We start from the raw sequence: 17277 nt of genomic DNA on the forward strand, positions 1-17277 counted from the left end.
AGGCATCACATGTCCCAGAGTACTTCAAAGGATTCATGCCAAATGGAATTCAAAGATAAGTTTATTTTGGTGCAAGAGAATGTGAAATCCTCACAGATAGGCTCCTCTCCCAAGTGCTAAGCCCCGCATGGGTTTGGTACTGAAGTGTTAGATCTAACACCAGATGTCTTGGGTGAATCGTTTGAAAATGAGGCACCCTTCAAACCTGATCACTACAGAGCTGACCGTGCACAAAGCAAAGAACCGTAGCACCATCGCTTCAGTGCCTAAGAAGTTACCTCTGTTAGGTAGGAAGTTAAGAATCAGCCTGTGTGTGTGTGTGTGTGTGTGTGTGTGTGTGTGTGTGTGTGTGAAGGGCCTGAAGAGACCAACATCTGCTTTGGAAGCCCCAGAAGCCCTGCATCTTGCTCTTCAAAGTCCTGCTCAGACCCTGCTAACCTTGCGGGTAGTCCCAGCCATTCCCCAGAGGAAAGCTCCCAGGAGAACTCTCTCTCCTCAGGACCAACTGGGCCACCTGACCTGAGAATAGGGGGCAGTAAGCCTTCCCAGACACTCAGGGAAGCCCCTCTGCTCTGCCCGGTGCCGGCAAATCTGGGGAGAAATTTGCCAATTTTCACCCAACAAAGCCTTTGCCCAGGGCTCCCCATCCTTTGTCCTGGGACGGGGTAAAGAGACTCCTTAAAAACCGGGAGTCTGAACAAAGACTGCACGTTCAGCTCTCTGCTCTGCTGACCGCCCACCTGGCCTGCCCAGGTGCATTCTCTCCACTCAACCATGTCACCTTGCTCTCCCCCAGTCCGAGCAACTGGGCGCTCTCTCTCTGTCCCTTCCGTTCTGAACGATGCCCCATCCCTAATAAAGCCTTATTACTTCGCTCTCCGTCTCACGCCTGAATTCTTTCTTGCATGAAGACAAGAACCCCATGGTTTCCACGGCTCTTTTCTCCGGTGACACCTTCAGGACCTTCAGAGCTCAAGTGTGCAAAAACAGTTAGCGCAGTGCCTGGGCCAGAGAAACAGCCGTGTTAGCTGTCATCATGTGTTTGCACCACTGCGCTTCTCCCTCTGTCTGAGAGTACTCGCCAGATCCACAATACAGAGTCATCTCCAGAGTTCTCTGCCTGTTCTGAGTCCATCTCTGATGTTTGCAAGCCAGTAAATGCAAACACAGGCAGCAAGGACGGAGGACTCGCTTATGCGCCCTGAGTGAAGGAAGAAACTCGATGCTGCGGAACATGCAAGCAGGGCCTCGTCTCCACCGGGCAGCACCTCCTGCCACGTGTCAGGGTATGCGAAGAATTCTTTACTTCCTGCAGCTGCAGGGAAAGTGGTTTTGCCCTGTGTATCTGCCCCAGCAGTGCCAGCCTTGCCAGTGGCTCCACACAGGCATGGTGCGCCATCAACCAATAAATAGGCTCATCATGTCGCATGTGCAGTGACATGGGCCAGGGGTGGTGCTCCACTCCGATGGCAAATAGCTCCCGCCCCCACGACACCCACCCCACCCCCAGCCAGGCAGCCTCTGCTCATAGGAGCCTAAAGGGAAGGGGATGTGGGGGGTGCAGCAGGGAATTTGGGAAAGAGGCCACAAGGAACACACAGGCTCTGGGATGATTGTCTGGGGCCCTCAAGTCAGTGGAGAGGATTTAATTGTTTATTTATTTGGCAGAGTGACAGAGAGGAAGAGACACAGAGAGATCTTCCGTGTGAGGTTTCACTCCCCAGTTGGCTACAAGGAAGCCCCAAGCCTCAAAATACCACCCCCCAGGCCTCCCCAGCACCTCTCTCACCCCACAGGCCCCTCACCAACTCTGGATACTGTGGGGAACCCACCCGAGGCAGCTCCCCCACCTCAGACTTCCCAGTCTCCATAACTGTGAGCTGAGTGAACCTTGCTTCCTTGTAAATTACCTGATGCTGGCAACCGGAAATGGCCTAAGGCTGGGGTCTAATCTACATAAACTGTATTCACTGATGTTACTAGCACAGTACAGAGTGCTGGGAAATGTGTGGGTGTGAAGCCACCATGCAGTCAGGAGATAACACCTGCTCCTCGCCTCCAATCCCACTGTGTCCCTGCACCAGGGTGCTTCCTGCCACTGTCTGGGACCAGCTGACCACTGATCTGCCTCCTGCTTCTATAATTCCTCTTCTGGAATTTCATATGATTTAAATTACGTAGGGCACAACCTTTGGTGTCTGAATTCTTTCACTCAACAATGTGCTTCTTTTTTTTTTAAGATTTATTTATTTGAAAGGCAGAGATACATAAAGGCAGAGGCAGAGAGAGAGAGAGAGAGAGAAAGCGAGCAAGCAAGAAAGAGAGAGGTCTTCCATCCTCTGGTTCACTCCCCAAATGGCCACAACGGCTGGGAGCTGAGCAGATCCAAAGCCAGGAGTTTCTCTGGGTCTCCCACGCAGGTGCAGGGGCCCAAGGACTTGGGCTTTTCTACTGCTTTCTTAGGCCATAGCAGAGACCTGGATTGGAAGTGGAGCAGCCAGGACTTGAACCAGTGCCCATGTGGGATGCCAGCACTGCAGGCGGCAGCTTTACTTGTTATGCCACAGTGCAGGCCCCAACAATGTGCTTTGAGATCTTGTGTGTTCTTTCAGGTGCATAAACTGCAGTTTGTTTCCTTAATTCACCAGCTGGTGCACACGCGAGTTCTTTCTGGTTTCTAGCCTTTATAAATAGAACTGATGGGGCCAGCGCTGTGGTACAGCGGGTTAAAGCCCTGGCCTGAAGGGCCAACATCCCATATGGGCGCTGGTTCTAGTCCTGGTTGCTCATCTTCCAATCAAGCTCTCTGCTATGGCCTGGGAAAACAGTAGAAGATGGCCCAAGTCCTTGGGTCCCTGTATCCACATGGGAGACCCTGTAGAAGCTCCTGGCTCCTGGCTTCGGATTGGCTCAGCTGTGGCCATTGGGGCCATCTGGGGAGTGAACCAGCAGGTGGAAGACCTCTCTCTCTGTCTCTACCTCTCTCTGTAACTCTGTCTTTCAAATAAATAAAATAAATATTTTTAAAAATTAAAATTAAAAAATAGAACTGATGCAAGTATTCACCAGCACGTCTTTGGGTAGGTGTGCAGCATCATTTCCCTTGGGTCACCATATACCCAGGAGTAGAATGGCTGGGTCACGTGGCTTGGTAAACGGAATTCTGAGAGTGACCCCCTTCCTCCCATGATCCTGGCTCTTGTAGAACTCTCCCTGTGAGTGTCAGTGAAATGTGTGACAATGATGTGATGGATGTCACTCCTAGGAGCATGTTGTCCTACATGGCCAAGGTGGGGTGGGGGGAATTTTCTGCATGTGACCTAATCTAATCAGGTGAGTCTTATCAAAGCTGTAAGCAAAGAAGGAAGTCAGAGGAGAGACTGGAAGCCTAGAGGGATCCAATGTGTTCCATGAAACCCAGCCACCCTGCTCCAGACTTCCTGCCTCCGGAACTGTGAGCTAACAAATGCACGTGGTTTTATCCAGAGTTGTGGTGGTTTGTTACGGCAACAGCAGATGGACACACGTGGGACATGTAAGTTTAGTTTCATGAGCAGCAGCTCCATTGTTTCCCAAAGTGGCTCGCTGCTGCCAGCAACACGTGAGCGTTCCAGGTGTCTTATGTTCTTGCAAATACTGCACTTGGCATTTTCAGTCTTGTTTTTCATTCGTTAGCCATTCTTATCTAGTAGAATTTCACTGTGGTTTTCATCTGCATTTCCCAAATCATCAATGATGCTAAACATCTTTGCATGTGGTTATTTGCTTTCCATAGCTTTTCTTTAGTGAAATAACTGTCCACATCTTAAGTCCATTTTTAAAAATCGTCTTCTTTCAAAGCACCGTTAAGCTTGCTGTAAAGCCAAAGAAGGGTGGGTGAGCCCGGCTCCTGACCCCAGCTTCCTGCTAATGCAGACCCCAGGAGGCGGGGGTGACGGCTCGTGTGCTTGAGTCCTGCCACTGTCATGGGAGACCTGTTCTGTGTTCCTGGATCCCAGCCCTAGCCATTGCAGGCATCTGGGGGAATGAACCAGCAGGTGGAAGCGCTCTTGCTCTCTGTCTAGCTGTCTGTCTGTCTCTCTCTCTCTCTCACTCTCTCTCTTTCTCTCTGCCTCTCAGATAAATAAATTTTTAAATGGAGAGTTACTCTTGAAAAAATATGTGCTTCAAAGAAGACTCAGGGAACAATGTGAATTTTCAAAACATAGATTACTCTTCTCAGCTTTAAAAAGCCTTTTTGCTTTATGAAAGCATTTTCCTGCCTGTTTCTTTTACGTAAGTCATTTCCTTAGAATATGGAACTATCACTTACTTTATGAAAGACTGGTAGCATATGGCACTTTTCAGAAAAGCGGGTATACCTTTTAAAGAGATACTTTTTGGGACCAGCGTCGTGGCATGGAGGGTAACTGCCGCCTGCAACACCAGCATCCCACTGGGCACCAGTTCGAGTCCTGGTTGCTCCCTTTCCTATCCAGCTCCCTGTTAATAGCCTGGGGAGAGCAGCAGGAGATGGCTGAAGTGCTCGGGCCTCTGCCACCATACAGGAGACCCAGATGAAGCTCCTGGCTTGGCTTGACCCTGCTCTGGCTATTGCGACCATCTGTGGAGTGAACCAGCAGATGGAAGATTTCTCTCTCTCTTTCTGTCTCTCTGTAACTCTGCCTTTCAAATAAATAAAATTTTAAAAAGATGTATTTTGTATTTATTGGTATCAACTCAGAGACTGAGTAATATCACCATATGATCATAATATGTATAGCAAAATCTTATTAATTCAAATTTACCACAGATTTTTAACTTTTTAAAGATTAGATATGGAACATACAAGAGTATTCAAAAATTATATGAGAAATATGTTTATGAAAAATCTATGCATGGGTTTCAAAAACTTTTTGTGGGCCAGCGCTATGGAGTAGTGGGCTAAATCACCTGCAGTGCTGGCATCCCATATGGGTGGTGGTTCAAGTCCCAGCTGCTCGTCTTCTGATCCAACTCTCTGCTATGGCCTGGGAAAGCAGCAGATGACCCAAGTGCTTGGGCCCCTGCTCCTCCATGGGAGACCCAGAAGAAACTCCTGTCTTCAGATCAGCTCAGCTCCAGCCATTGTGGCCATCTGGGGAGTGAACCTGTGGATGGAAGATCTCTCTCCCTCTGTCTCTCCCTCTCTCTCTAACTCTACTTCTCAAATAAATAAATAATAATCTTTTAAAAAAACTTTTTGTACCAAAATAAACTTATCTTTTACAAAAAAATTGATAAATAAATATTTTTTCAATTTTTAATTTTTAAAGGTGAACAGATTTCATATATTTCATATATACTGACTTAGGAGCATAGTGATACTTCCAATCCTACCCTCCCTCCTCCTTCCTTTACCATTCCTTCCTTTAACTCTTACAGTGGGACCAGAGCTGTGGCATAGCAAGTTAAGCCTCCACCTGGGATGCCAGCATCTCGTATTGGCACTGGTTTGAGACCCAGTTGTTCCACTATTGATCCAGAGCCTTGCTAATGTGCCTGGGAAAGCAGGACCAAGTGTTTGGGCCCCTGCACCTATGTGGAGAACCTGGAAGATGCTACAGGTTCCTGGCTTTGGCTTGGCCCAGCTGTGGTCATTGCAGCCATTTGGGAAGTAAACCAGTATATGGAAGATATGTCTCCCTCTCTTCTCTCTTCTCTCTTCTCTCTCTTCTCTCTCCTCCTCCTCTTCTTTAACTTTACCTTTCAAGTAAATTTTAAAAAATATAATTTTTACAATGATCTTCTCCCAGTCTATTTTATACTCATAATATTAACCCTACACTAAGTAAAGAATTCAACAAATAGGCCGGCGCCGCGGCTCACTAGGCTAATCCTCCGCCTAGCGGTGCCGGCACACCGGGTTCTAGTCCCGGTCGGGGCGCCAGATTCTGTCCCGGTTGCCCCTCTTCCAGGCCAGCTCTCTGCTGTGGCCAGGGAGTGCAGTGGAGGATGGCCCAGGTGCTTGGGCCCTGCACCCCATGGGAGACCAGGAAAAGCACCTGGCTCCTGGCTCCTGCCATCGGATCAGCGCAGTGCGCCAGCCGCAGCGCGCCGGCCGCGGCGGCCATTGGAGGGTGAACCAACGGCAAAAGGAAGACCTTTCTCTCTGTCTCTCTCTCTCACTGTCCACTCTGCCTGTCAAAAAAATAAAAATAAATAAATAAATAAATAAATAAAAAAAAGAATTCAACAAATAGTAAGAAGAAAAAAAGAAGAGAGAAAAAAAACTGTTCCTCAACAGTAGAGATAAGGGTTGTAAACAATCATCAAATCTCAAAATGTCAATTTCACTCATAGACATTACATTTTTTTGGTACTTCATGAGTTACCACAGATCAGGGGAAACATATGGTATTTGTCTCTTTGGGACTGGCTCTTTTCAATAAGTATAATAGTTTGCAGTAGCACCCATTTTATTGCAAAAGACAGGATTTCATTCTTTTTATGGCTGAATAGTATTCCATAGTGTATATACACCATAATTTCTTTATCCAGTCACCAGTTGATGGATATCCAAGTTGATTTCATATCTTAGCTATTGTGAATTGAGCTGCAATAAACATGGAGGTACAGATAAGTCTTTAATATGCTGATTTCATTTCATTTAGGTAAATTCCCAGGAGTAGGATTGCTGGGTCATGTGGTATATCTATTTTCGGCTTCTGAGACATCTCCATACTGTCTTCCACAATGGTTATACTAGTTTACATTTTTACTGACAGTGGATTAGGGTACCTTTTTCCCCACATCCTCACCACTATTTATTGGTTGTTGATTTCTGTACAATAGCCATTCTAACTGGGATGAGGTAAAACCTCTTTGTGGTTTTGATTTGCATTTCCCTGATATGTAGTGATCCTAAGCATTTTTCCATGTGTCTGTTGGCCATTCGAATTTTATCCTTAGAAAAAAGCCCAGGAGCTGGCACTGTGGCGCAGCGGGTTAACCCCCTGCCTGAAGCGCTGGCATCCCATATGCACGCCGGTTCTAGTCCCAGCTGCTCCTCTTCTGATCCAGCTCTCTGCTATGGCCTGGAATAGCAGTAGAAGATGCCCAAGTCCTTGGGCTCCTGCATCCATATGGGAGACCCAGAAGAAGCTCCTGGCTCCTGGCTTCAGATTGGCACAGCTCCCGCTGTTGTGGCCATCTGGGGAATGAATCAGAGAATGGAAGACTTTCTCTGTCTCTACCTCTCACTGTAACTCTGCTTTCAAATAAATAAAATAAATCTTTTTAAAAAAGTTTTAAAAAAAAAGAAAAATGCCTGTTCAAGTTCTTTGCCCATTTCTTAACTGAATTGTTTATTTTGTTGTTGTTGAGTTTCCTGAGCTCTTTATAGATTCTGGATATTAATCCTTTATCAGCTGCACAGTTTGCAGATATTTTCTCCCATGCTGTCTGTTGCCTCTTAACTTTGCTGAGTGTTTCTTTTGCAGTACAGGCACTTCTTAACTTGATGTTATCCCATTTGTCAATTTTGGCTTTGATTGCCTGTGCTTCTGGGGTCTTTTATAAGAAGTCTTCACCTATGCCAATGTCTTGCAGAGTATCCCCAATGTTTTCCTCTAGTAATTTGATGGCATCAGGTTGTAAATTCAGATCCTTGATCCATTTTGAGTTTTTTATATAAGATGTAAAGTAGGGGTCTTGAATGAACTTATCTTTTAATTCCATTTTCCATGAACTTTCTGGAATGCCTTTTAACAATTTATCATAAAAAAAAAAACCACTATGGGGCATGTGTACATTTATAGTCCTGCTATGCCTTGCATGCAAGCTCATTAATTGGTTTCATTTTGCCTTTTAGTACCCCTCTGCAGACTGCAGACATATCCATACCCAGGAGTAACAAAGTAGCCTATGAACATCTACATTTTATGTAACTATCATCCACACCTCTGATCTCCGCTACCCAAACCTTCATCTAAAGTAAAGAATAAAATTTTGTTACCATATGTTCATCACTGCCTTATGGTGGGTGGTTATATTCAGAACATTTGTTGACTTATTCTGTTTAGGAGATCATCCACAGTTAGATATAATTCCCATGAAGTCCCCCAGGGTTTGTTCTTCAAAGAAGCTGAAGAGACTATTGGAAGTCATTAGAAAGCCAGTGGAAACTCCCTTGGTAAATGTAGACTATGGTAAATAGTTAAAGACATTAATACAAATATTGCGTGGTTTGGTACTTCTGAAGTCCCTTTGTCATGTGGCTGTTAATCTATGGCTGTGAATTTTAGCAGAAATGTAAAATGAAATCAATATTTGTGTGGAAAATCTTGGGAACAAACCCAGGGGTTTTTACTGTTGTTGCATTTTTTGTGTTTTTATTTTCCTCATCCTTTAGCCAATGGCTTCAATTCTGTTGTAGCTGGTTTGTTTTGCAAAAGAAATGTGGTAGAATTTCAAACTTGAATGCTTCAGAAGAGGCCTGCCTGTGGTTCATAATTTCAGGCAAAACCAGCTACTGTCAGTAACAGCTTCTTCATAAGCTCTTGCACTTCATGAGACTGTGATAAATGATAAAACTTCGTCACACTGAAGTTCTTTTTGTCACTGAAGTGAGCCTTGGTATTTTCAAAAGTTTGCACACGCTGCTCTGTGTGATTGTGTAAACCTAAGATTACAATGTACAATTCTCTTTTCCTATGGTGTACTGAATCATTCATTGAAAGTGATCCTCTTTTTAAAATGTTTTTATTTTAATTTTCATTGGTTTTTAACAGATTCTGTGTGATTTGTAGATACAATGCTAAGAACATAATGATATTCTCTCCCTTCCACCCTCCCTATTCTTCCCATCCTCTTTCCTTCTCCCCCTTTTTTTTAGTTTTTGAGATTGCACACGTTAGATTTACATTATAGTTAAAAGGCTTAATACTTCATCAAGTAAGAAGTTTAACAAGTTAAAAACAAAAAAGACCCTAGTTTAGTGGGAATACATATAATGGCTATAAACAATAATTGAGTGGAAAAATGGCCATCTCACCCATATGCAGGAAATTTTAAAGTAATCACAAATCATTAAAACTATAGTAATATAACATTCTTAACCATTGGCTTGACAAACACATAAAACAAAGTTTTACAGGGCTGGCTCTGTGGTATAGTAGGCTAAGCCTTTGCCTGTGGCACCAGCATCCCATATGGGCACCAGTTCTAGTCCTGGCTGCTCCACTTCCAATCCAGCTCTCTGCTATGGCCTGGGAAAGCAGTAGAAGACGAACCAAGTGCTTGGGCCCCTGCACCCACATGGGAGACCCTGAGTAAGCTCCTGTCTCCTGGCTTCAGATGAGCTCAGCTCCAGCCATTATGGCCATTTGGGGAGTGAACCAGGGAATGGAAAACCTCTCTGTCTCTCCCTCTCTCTAACGCTACCTCTCAAATGAATTTTAAAAAATTTACAAAATGGTATTTGCAGTAATACTGATACACACAGGCATTTCCTTCTTTTTTCTTTTCTTTTCTTTTTTTTTTTTTTTTTAATTTAGCTCCACGTGGAAGGGAGAACATGTGGTGTTTGTCTCTCTGGGCCTGCCTTTTTTCATTCAACATCATGTCCTTCAGTTGTGTACTTTATCATTTTGAAAAACTCATTCCCATTCTGTCACTGCAAAATAAAACGAACATAAATTTCAACGTTTCACAATTTTTAAAGCATCGTGGCGGGGGTGGGGAGGCGGGGCGGCGGTGTTAGCGGTTGAACCTCCGCCTGGGACGCCTGCACCCTATTTCAGAGTGCTTGGGTACAAGGCTGCACTCTGCTCTTCATTCCAGAGGGGAGGCAGCGGTGACGGCTCAAGTACTCTGCTACCCACACGGGAGACCCAGATTCAGTTCCTGGCTCCTGGCTTCGTCTGGCCCAGCCCTGACTACTGCAGGCATTTGAGGAGTGAACCACAGACAGATCTCTGCCTCTCTGCCTTTCAAAGAAATGAGTATTTTTAAAAATAAACTCACTGGTGGGAAGGGGTGAGTGCTGCCCACACCCCCGCCTCCCTCCCAGGCACCTGCAGCTCCGACTGTATTCCTCAACACCACAGCTTTCCTACTTCCGCCCGGCTACCCTCCTGCATCTCCAAGTCTGTGCTTCAAAGCCCGCACCCACCGACATCCTCCTTGGAATGCCTGGCGCAGAGTCGCAGTTGTCAGAGAAACCGCGCGTCTGGAGGAAGAACCTGCTCTCCTGGGTTTCCACGGAAACCACCCCGGCAGAAGCAGGTGCAGCGAGCCAAGCACGCCAGACCCGGCTCGCCGGAGGCGGGGCCGGGTCCCTGGGGGGCCGCCCTGCGCCAGGATCGGCCTGCTAATAATGTCTCTACTTGCTCTCACACACTACTTTCGGTGGAATAGCTTTCTTTGACTTTCCACCGGCCAGACAGGACCACCGGTTCTTCCCAGCTTGGTAATACCGCGCGGCCTGCGAGGGAGGAGCTGCCTGCGCTGGAAATGGTCCGGGCCAACGAGGCACTGCCACGGAGCTCCCCGAGACAGTAAGGTCCTGAGTGCTGGGGGCAGGCGCGCGCGCCCGCAGCGCCAAGCAAAGCGCCCTAGGCGCTTCTCGCGCTCGGCGCCCAGGGCATCCCGCCTGTGCCCAGGAAAATGAAGTCGAAATAGGGCTGACGGTGGCGGCACAGTGGGGTCACTACACGAGGGCCTGCCTCGCGTTTTGTTTCCAAAATACTGCTGGGGCGGGATCAGATGTGTGCTCGGAGCGCGCGGGGAAGAGCGGCGGTTTCTGGAGAATTCTTGGCTGGCTCTTCAGCCTTTGCCTGCTCTGCTCCTGCACAGTCACCCCGGCGGCGACAGCGGCGGGCAGACCGGGTCCCCCCGCCCGGCGTCTGCGCGCCTCTCCGGGGGAGGGCCAGGCTGGCCCCACAGCTATTAAGACCCGCAGCTGCCGGGGCGGCACCGGGGCGCGTTTCAAGTGAGCTCGAGGGAAATGAGGGGCTTGCAGCCGGCCGCCTGCTTATCCCCTCTCGCCGCCTGAGAGGCGACTCCGGGAGCGCGCGCCGTCCCTCCGACTGCCCGGGCGAGCTGGGGGAGCGCGCGCCCTTCGGGAACCCCCGGCAAGGGTGAGTCTCGGTGGGGCGGGCGCGCAAGGGCCGGGCTGCTGGAAAGCCCCCGGTGCGCGCCTCGCCACGCCTCGGCCGGCCGCGGGAGGGACTGGGGAACCTGCAGGTGCTCTGGGGACCAACACACAAAGGGAAAGAACCTTGGGCCTCGGTGGCGCGAGGCGCCGGCCCGGTTCTGTGCCCAATCCCTGGAGTGATTTTAGAGGAAGGGGAGACGCCGCGTTTTTTGCGACTGGCCTGAAACAATGGGGCAAGGCTCCTTTTCCCTCTGTGGCTGTGCGGCAGGTCCCGCGGGGCCGCGGGTGTGGCGGCGGCGCGCCCCTGGGGCTGTGGGTGCTGGCGTCCCCGGGAATCCCAGAGCCTCGTGGGCCCCGCTTCTTCCCTGCGCATCCCCGCGCATTGCGTTTGCTCTCGCGGGATAGGCGGCTTTGCGCTCAGTGTCTCCCCAGCGTGTGAGCGAGATCGGAGTGCGTTTTCTTTCGGCTTCCTATTGATGGCTACAGATCTTGGAAGTTCGATTTAGTTTTTATGTTTAATTCCGGACGATTTTCCCGGCTTTCCAGAGCTGGCATCATGGTTTGCACGTTTCGTGAGGAGCCGCGGCTTTTTCCTAGGCGGGGTCTCGGGGAGTGGTCAACAGTCGAGCGGCTCCACAATGTCACGTTCAAGGTTGGCGGTGCGCGTCCGTATGCGTCTGTCTCAACGGAAGGTGTGATAGAGAGAAGCCGGCGCGCGCCCCCCCTGGGGTCGGGTTTCCTGATGTGGTGTCTCCGCGGTCAGGGTCTAAAAGCCATGGAAGCCCTCACCGTCCCGACAGGTGCCTGCCAGAACCAGGACCCATCCAGTGTAGGAGGGTGGACAAGAAATTGTGAACCAGCTGCTTAAAGTTTGCGGCTTTCCCTTTCTCATCCACTAAATGTGCATAACAAAGGATCAAAACAGTCAGTAGTGCTAGTCGACCCACTCCATCTCCTGCTACACAGCGTTTCTGTTAACCTGGCGTTAGGGGATTGGTTTAATGTGAACAAGTAGGAAAGAAAGGCAAAGCCTACAAGATGGGCAAATTTTTGAAATAATCCTCAGAAAAGCAGTAATCTATTTTAGCTCAGAAATTGCATACAAACAGACTAATAATCAATTGATCATTAATTATTAGACGGGTAAAGAACTAAAGCTGTTAAGGACATGTGATATGGCTCTTTTCATTTTATATGTCAAGTCTTGGCCCTACCCCACAAACTGAGTCTTGATATTTGGTGCTTGAATCTGCCCGCAATCTTGATTTTTCCATCTTGGAGTGTGGGTCCTGAGATTTTGCAAATGAAGTCCTTGTTAATGAAAATCAGATTACGCTTTGAGTAAAATTGTTTTGAAAAGAAAATAATTTGACTCTGAGATATTAAGTATGGCCTTACAGAACCAGAAACAAAGACTTCTGTTGAATTCTCTAGTCAAATCGTGGTTGGGACATTGTTCCCGCTTTTGCACCTGTACTTAAAGGGAATGTGGAGAAATTGGAGTGGGGCCATGGATTTCAGGACAAAGCAACAAAACAACCAAAATTGTGAAGTAGAAAAAAGAGAGGCCAGCAGAGCAGAAGCTGTTTTAGGGAGAGAAATGACTATTGAACTTGTGAGATGCTTAGATGGATGGAGTAACAGAAAAACAGATGCATATGGGACATAATGAGGCACTTTTTTAAAAAAAAGATATATTTATTTAAAAGGCAGAGTTACAGAGAGGCAGAGGCAGATAGACAAGTCTTCTATCTGCTGGCTCACTCTCAAAATGGCTGCGACAGTGCAGGGCCCCAAGCACCTTGGCTGTCTTCCACTGCTTTCCCAGGCACATTAGCAGGGAGCTGGACTGGAAGTGGAGCAGGCGGGACTGGAACTTGCACTCATGTGGGATGTGGGTCCTGCAGAAGGTGGCTTAACCCACCACACAATGCCAGCCCCAAAAAAGCACTTCTGAAATTGCAAATTGAACCCCTGTGGAGCTTCAAGAAGAATTTATCATTCGTCTTTCATGGCTCTGGCCCAGCCATCCATAGCCATGGCTGCAGCTGGATACCCAGGAACTGTGAAAACCTTCTGAGTCCACCTCCCTCCCTGGGCCCTCATTCTAACTGAGCCGGTCTAAGCCTGGGTGCAGGCACTTTCTGAGTCCCTTAGGCCAAGCACAAGGTGGAGAACTATTGGTGTATGCATGAGATGGCAGCATCTATGGCCGCAGAGGCCAGGCGGGGAGGGCCCGGGCCCGATGGGGGCTCGCTAAGGCCACACTCTGTGTCAGCCTGCTTTGCCAGATCTTCTGATGTGTCAGTGGAATCTGGACATTTAGTTTTCTTACTTGTTAATGTGCAATCTCCAGATCTTTCGAGGTTGGCAACTTACTAAGAGTCAAACATTTAAAAATGCATCGTGCTTACCAGGGTAGGTGTTGTGGCACAGAGGCTCCAGCTGCTCCTTGGGACACCTGCATTCCATAGCAGGGTGCTGGGTGGAGTCCAGCTTCCGATCCAGCTCCCTGCTAGTGCCACAGGTGGTGGCTCAAGTGCTTGGGTCCCTGCCACCCACATAGGAGACTGCGATGGGGTTCTGGACTCCTGGTTTCAGCCTGGCCCAGCATTAGTTGTCATGGGCATTTGAGGAGTGAACTAGCAGATGGAAGATCTCTCTCTCTCTCTCTCTCTAGCCTTTTGGGTAAATACAGATAAATAAATCAACATTTTAAAAGAAATAAAAATGTACCATGCTTGCCACACAAACCATCTCTGCTGAAGTTGGCCCCCAGGCCAGACTGGGCCACCCCAGCTGCACTTTTTCCCAGAGTGGGGGTGCCCTGAGTGGGGGCTGGACTCTCCTGAGGCATCCTCTGGCTTTAGTTCTTTTACTTCCTTATTTTTTATTTGTTTATTTATTTATTTAAAAGGCAGAGTTACAGAGAGCAGAGGCAGAAAGCGAGAGATAGGTCTTCCATCTGCAGGTTTACTCCCCAATTCCCACGTGGGTGCAGGGGCTCAAGGCCTTGGGCCATCTTCTACTGCTTTCCCAGGCCATGGCAGAGAGCTGGATCAGAAGTGAAGCAGCCAGGATTGAAATCAGCACCCATATGGGATGCCGGCACTGCAGGCGGAGGCTTTACCCGCTACACCACAGCAAGGGCCCTGGCTTTAGTTCTAACCTGACGGCCCGGTTCTTGGCCCCCTTCTTTCCAAAGACCCAGGTCTCCTAGGCTGAGTGTCAGCTCCTCCAGAGAACTCTCCGGAGCTTTGGAACACAGGAACATTCTCCAGTGCCCTAAACATCCCAGCTGTAAAAGCATCCCTGGGAGCCCCCAGAGTCACCTACCCACCTCCCCCTGGCATGTGTCACTCAGAGGGCTCCCCCACCCTGGGAGAAATGGGGGTGGCGAAGCTTGGGGACTGCCCTGAAGTGGGCCCCCTGGTGCCTTGTCTTTGGGGTTAGGGGTGAAAGATGACAGAAAACCTGGATTCCCGTGCCACAAGCAGTACTGAGGTTGAGGGATGATCTTTGCAACTGAGCATCCAAAAACCCCTGCTTCACACCCCTCTTAGATACGAAAGCACCAGGCAACCGTGTGTGTCCATGAGCAGAAGGGAAGCAGGCAGCACCACTCTGCACCCACAACAGCATCCTTGCTGGAGGTGGAGCAACAGGAGAGCTGGACACGGGGAGCAGGTGGGTCCTCCCTGCCTCTCCTCTCGGGATCAGGGCTGTGGCCTGCTGTTGGGGGAGGGAGCTGGGCTGGGGGCAGGTGGTGAAGCAGCAGGGAGGCAGAGCGCTGCCTGTCTCTGCTGCAACCCTGCTACCTGTGAAGACCCGGGTGGTACCTCCCTCCCTTTCCCAGGGATGAGGCGCTGAGAGCCTTCCAGGGTGACACGGGGACCTGCACTGCAAAGGTGGCTGAGCACACAGAGGGACCAGCACTGCCCCAGCGCTGACACACACACAACCAGCTCTTGGTCAGAACAGCTTTGCTGAGCAGGGTTGCACTGCCCATAAATGACCACCGCTCTCTTTAGCAGCTGCCTGTGTTCACTACCCACAGGCTCTGGGAAAGCAGCAAAACCTCGGTGATGAGGAGCAGGGAGCAGGTCCCCCTTCCGAGGCCCCGGACCCCTTCCTGAAGCCGCGGCTCTGTGGTCTCCAGTCCTGGGGCCACCCCCTCGGTTCTCCAAACTGGAGCAGGCAGAGCTTGGGATGTACGGATTTCCCCATCAGTGAGAAGCAGGGAAGGTTTTGGAGTTACAGAGTGGAAATGGCCCCGAGGGAAGGGAAGGAATAGGAACCAGATGTGTGGTTGGATTCTTGGCATGCAAAAATGCAGAGATGTGTTTCTTAGAGGGGCAGGAGCCGCAACAGCCCTAATACTGGGCTACCAAGACCTCAGGCTGGGACCGGGGTGCCCTCCATGGAAAAAGGTGGTTGATTCTTCTCCTGGAGGCTTAGAGTCACACATTCCACCCTCTCAGCGTCTGTGCCAGCTGCGCCCGGCTCCTGAGGACCAGGAGGGGTGGGTGGCGTGAGGCCTGATGGATGTTCCAACAGTGCCCGTTGAAAACCAGCAAGCAGCCTGTGGGCCGTGACCCAGGAACGGGCTGCCCCCAGGGCTCCTGCCTACCTGCTCCTCCGAGTCACGGGGCCAAACCTGCAGCACGTAGCCGGGCACCAGGCTTCCTTGATGTCTGTGTTTCTTCCTGCTGTGCCCAGGCTGATCTTGAAGAACCGTGAACTTGCACCAGCACCCAGAACATCAAGCACTGCCCTTTTTTTCTGGCTTGATAATGATAGGTTTCCCATGGTGAATCCGGGCCAACGGGCTTGTCCACCTGGATGCCACACCTGGTGTTTTTTTCCCTCTGAGGTAGTTTATCTGATGGCCTCTCCATTCTAGAACTTTGCTCTTGGCTCTTTCCTTTTGGCAAGTTCACTGCTTAACAGAATATCTACTCACAGGTGTCCAGGGACAGAGAGAGAGAGAAGGTAAAATTCCAGTCCATTCCTTTGAACTTCTCCATGGTAAAGGGGAACTTTGATACTCGGGTCTAAAATGCCTAAGTAGTCCATTCATTCCTGTCCTGAATGATCAAAGGTTCTTGTTACATTGAATTAATAAGAACCTTAAGAGTGGGCGTTGTGGTGCAGGAGATTAAGGGACTGCTGGGTCACCCACATCCCATATCAGAGTGCCGACTTGAGTGCTGGCTCCTTTGCTGCAGAACCAGCATCCTGCTGATGCGTTTGGGAAGGCAGCAGAGGATGGCTCAAGGACCTGGGCCCCTGCCACCCGTGTGGGAGACTAGGATAGAGTTCCAGGATCCTGGCTTTGACTTGGCCGAGCCTTGGCCATTGCAGCCATTTGGGAAGCAAACCAGCAGATGGAAGATCTCTCTCTCTCTGTCTCTCCCTCTCTTTGCTTTTCTACCTTTCAAATAAATTTTTTGAATGAGTATTAGTAAAATCTAAATGATGCAATACTTTGAATTATGATCAGCTTTAAAAAACAGCAATTCTGTTGGAAAATTTATTTTATTTTAAAGATTATTCTCTTCAAAATCCAAAAAGTAAATTTTCTAGTGCATAGTTACATGTGAGTGAGTATACGAGGCGACACAATACAGAACAATTTTACTGAAATCCGAATAGAGGCAGGCATTGGCGGCAGTTAACACACTGCTGAGACACCCACTTCCTGCACTAAGGCCTGGGTTCATGTCCAATTCCAGCTTCCTGCTGATGAGCATCCCGAGAGGAAGCTGTGATGGACGGCTCAAGTGCTTGGGTCCCTGCCACCCTTGTGGGAGCCCTGGATGGAGCTCCCAACTCCTGGCTTTTCCTGGGCCAGGCCTGGCTGTGTGGCCATTTGAGAGTGGATCAGTGGGTGGAATATTCTGTCTGTCTGTCTGTCTGTCTCTCTCTCTCTCTCTGTCTTTCGAAGGATGAAAGGAAGGAAGAGGGGTAGTGGAGGGAGGTAAGGAGGGATTTATTAAATCATTATTTCTTCCAGTGAAGATTTTAAAAAAAGGCACAGAGTAGCAAGTACTACATGATGTCAGTCATATGTACATCTAAAAATGTTGATCCCATAGAAGTTCAGAGTAGAATGGTGATTGCCAGAGGCTTTGGAGAATAGGGGGGAGTTAGGGAAAGAT

The 17277-nt window shown here is 49.0% G+C and overlaps 1 protein-coding gene across 5 annotated transcripts in view; it reads left to right on the forward strand.

The window, feature by feature from the left end:
- The first annotated feature begins 10263 nt into the window (after positions 1 to 10263).
- The window catches only part of TRIM2 (tripartite motif containing 2), a 182682-nt gene continuing 175668 nt past the window's right edge, over positions 10264 to 17277 (forward strand). For 2 of the 5 annotated variants that reach the window (XM_089302317.1, XM_089302320.1), the window contains exon 1: positions 10600 to 11099. The gene's annotated coding sequence lies outside the window, so the exon portion shown is untranslated. Of the gene's footprint in view, positions 10523 to 10599; positions 11100 to 17277 lie in introns of those variants that run through there. The other 3 variants (XM_089302319.1, XM_089302316.1, XM_089302322.1) reach the window with 3 other exon arrangements.

Source organism: Oryctolagus cuniculus, chromosome 8 (assembly GCF_051225735.1).
Source record: "Oryctolagus cuniculus isolate XC-2025 breed Fujian yellow rabbit chromosome 8, ASM5122573v1, whole genome shotgun sequence".
NCBI lineage: Eukaryota > Metazoa > Chordata > Mammalia > Lagomorpha > Leporidae > Oryctolagus > Oryctolagus cuniculus.